Source organism: Solanum tuberosum, unplaced genomic scaffold (genome assembly GCF_000226075.1).
Source record: "Solanum tuberosum cultivar DM 1-3 516 R44 unplaced genomic scaffold, SolTub_3.0 scf00272, whole genome shotgun sequence".
In the NCBI taxonomy this organism is placed as follows: domain Eukaryota; kingdom Viridiplantae; phylum Streptophyta; class Magnoliopsida; order Solanales; family Solanaceae; genus Solanum; species Solanum tuberosum.
In genome coordinates, this window is record NW_006239194.1 from 502,633 (window position 1) to 505,854 (window position 3,222).

Here is a 3,222-nt window from a genome sequence, read left to right on the forward strand (position 1 = left end):
CATTTTTTTTGTAGGTTACTAGCCCGGACCTTTGTGATATATTCTCTTATTTTCCGAGGCTTCTTGGAGATTTGTAAGGTAGTTGTTTGTCAACTCAGCAGACCTTCTTACTCCTGTTTATGATCTTGTTCTACTCTAGAAACAATGTCATATGAGACTTGTATTTTTTCTTTTGATTCAATTGTAATACTTTAGAGGCTTGTACACGTGACAACTAGATTTTGGGGGAATTTTTGAGTTTATTATAAAAAATTCCGCATTTTATTGTAATGGTTGAGTTTTAGGCTGACTTGTGTTGGTGGGTTAAGACGAGTGTCATCACGTCCATTTTTGGGTCGTGACAGTACATGGACTATAAGTTTATATAGTTACTAGTAAATATGCTAGCGCTACATGCAGTGCATTACTCATTTATCAAATAGTACTCCCTCTGTCCCAATTTATATGATTTATTTTCCTTTTTAATCAGTCCAAAAAATAATGACACATTTCCATATTAAGTAACAATTTAACTTTAAAAATATTCATTTTACCTTTAATAAAATGATTTATTCACTTATTCTAGACCACACATTTCAAAAGTCTTTTTTTTCTTAAACTCCATTCGGAATCAAAGTAACTCATATAAAATGTCACATTTTGTTAAGTAGTTTGAGTTGTTATGCGCAAATATATATATTGTTCGTTAGGCAGAGATATTATATACGCATGAATACGCTATTAAGTGTGCAGATACAATATAGTCCAATAATATTATTACGTACGTTGATACATCGTATTTCGCTATTGCTACAGAGATATTAATTGTATATACTTGAGGATACACTTGTTATGCATGTGGAACAAAGCATTTCTCTTACACCCGAATACAAAATGTTATTACATTTCGAAGATATAGAAACTATAGCTATATATTTCATAATTAAAGGCAAAAGTATAGTTACAAAAATTTCTTTTCATTCTTCACCTTGGGCCTTCTATTTCATGATCTTGCTTACTAGATCTACTAGAAGCCCATATACGAGAGGCCCAATTGCACATGTACCAAGATAATTAGTTTTAAAAAAAGAGTAAATTTTAGGTTTAACAAACATAAAAATCATATTTGTATGATATAACTATAGTTTGTATAATTACGCTCCATGGCTATTAATCTGTATATTTCGATATACATATACATAAAAAAATGTGTATTTGGGTCTATTTGTATATTTAAGTATACAAATGTATCCTGCATTTATATATTTCGGTATACAAATGAGTCCTACATTTATATATTTCGGTCTATTTGTATATTTCGATATACAAATGGGATGACAAAAAACATGGAATGTTTGCTGCGAATTACAAATAAAAGAAACTATGGTTATAGCATTTAATTTGAATTAATAATTTGTTATTTCATATAATTTTTCCTTTAAAAAATCTCACTTTTATCTACACCAAATTAAATAATATTTTAACTATAATTAGTTAAAATTTAATAGCAAATACATAGTTCTTAATCATAGTGATAAATGTGAATGAAAAACTCTTATGCTATACTCTCTCTGTCCCTAATTACTTGTCCATTTTTTCTTTTATAGTTGTCCCTAATTACTTGTCCATTTTGACAAATCAAGAAAGGACAAAAATTTTTTACCCATTATACCTTCAATTAAATAATTAATTACTTTAAAAAATGTAGAACTTTTCATCCATTTCATAATTAATAGAGGTAAAATGGTAAACTCACTATGTCATTAATTGTTTTCTTAATAGGTGTATCAATTCAAAAGTGAACAAGTAATTAAGGACAGAGGAAATATATATTAAGTTTGATATAAATATCATATGCGAGTAAGCTTTTACGGTGACATATAAACTCTTCTAGTTGTCCATTTGTAACCCTTTGAAAATTACAAATAATAATAATAATAATAATTTACATATAAACTCATCTAGTTGTCCATTTGTAACCCTTTGAAAATTACAAAAATAATATAATAATTAATAATAATGAGTACGGAAAGATAGACCCTCCCCACGTGTGGAATGGGACCAAATAAATAAATAATTTTTTTTAGGAACATCTTTATCATTCTCTCTGTCATTTTCCTTTGTTAAATCAAACCACACTGACACCATTCACATTGTTCATATATAATAAATTATGATAATGTTCAAAACCACCTTGTTATAATTTGCTATTCATTATAAATTCGGGCATGGAATTTTTAAAAAATTTAAATTTACATATTTAGTAAATTTGTGAAAAGTACTATTAGTCATAATAATTGACAATTCAAAATATTTAAAAGATATATAAAAAGTTCTGGTAAATTTTTTTGTTTAAATGTCAAAATCTAAAATGTATCACATAAATTAGGAGAGTAGGAATAAATGATTACCTTTACCCTCTTTTGATTATGGACTAAATATTGCCCTTTGTCACTAACAACTCCATTTTGAACCTCAATTTATGTTAATTAAATTCACAAAAATGTCACTTCACAATTAATTAAAAAATATATTATTTTTTTCAAACTTGAGGTGGGGTTTCACATTTTAAAATGGAGTTGACAGAGAGAGGAGGAGGAGGAAAAATAGTTAATTTTGGAAACTGTTTTATTTCTTTTCAGAAGAAACTAATTTTGTCTTTGAGTACAACTTTTAAATTATTTTGCCAGCAAATCAATTTGTAAAAAATAGTAAAATTGTGGTCCTTATAAGTACTCATAACAGTCCTAGAAATGGTAGTAATGTATTTCTTTTTTATGGTTACATGTTTGGCATAATAGAAGTAATTGATTGATGTGGTAATTTAATATGACACTTCCAATTTTTCAAGAGATTCCTTTTTATTAATTTTTATTTTATATATCTTGTTTGAAATTTTACTTTAGCTATTACAAGGTATAAATGTTGTGTGTGGTAAATTTATTTTCATGTCTATGTTGATATTTCTTGTGTGTGCAATGGAGATAGATAGAATTTGATTTCGAGTTCAGACTTTGAAAATTGAGAACATTTGTCTTTTCTCTTTTTATGAAAGATTTCGAGTATGAAAAGAGTTAGGGTGCGTTTATAAGATTTATGGTGATGTTGATATATTATAATAGAAATTTAATTTTTCTTTTCTTTTTCTTTTAAATAATATGTGAGTAATTCGTTATTGAGAGTATATAATTAAAAAAAGTTTGAAAGACTAAAACAACACTAGAAAATAGGATAAATTTGACA

At 26.8% G+C, this 3,222-nt stretch overlaps 1 long non-coding RNA gene across 1 annotated transcript in view; it reads left to right on the plus strand.

Moving 5' to 3' along the window:
* Positions 1–33, plus strand: part of LOC107062803 (uncharacterized) — a 4,921-nt gene extending 4,888 nt beyond the window's left edge. The window contains exon 3 of the long non-coding RNA XR_001474858.1: positions 15–33. This is a non-coding gene — a long non-coding RNA (uncharacterized lncRNA). The remainder of the gene's footprint in view (positions 1–14) is intronic.
* The last annotated feature ends 3,189 nt before the right edge of the window (positions 34–3,222 follow it).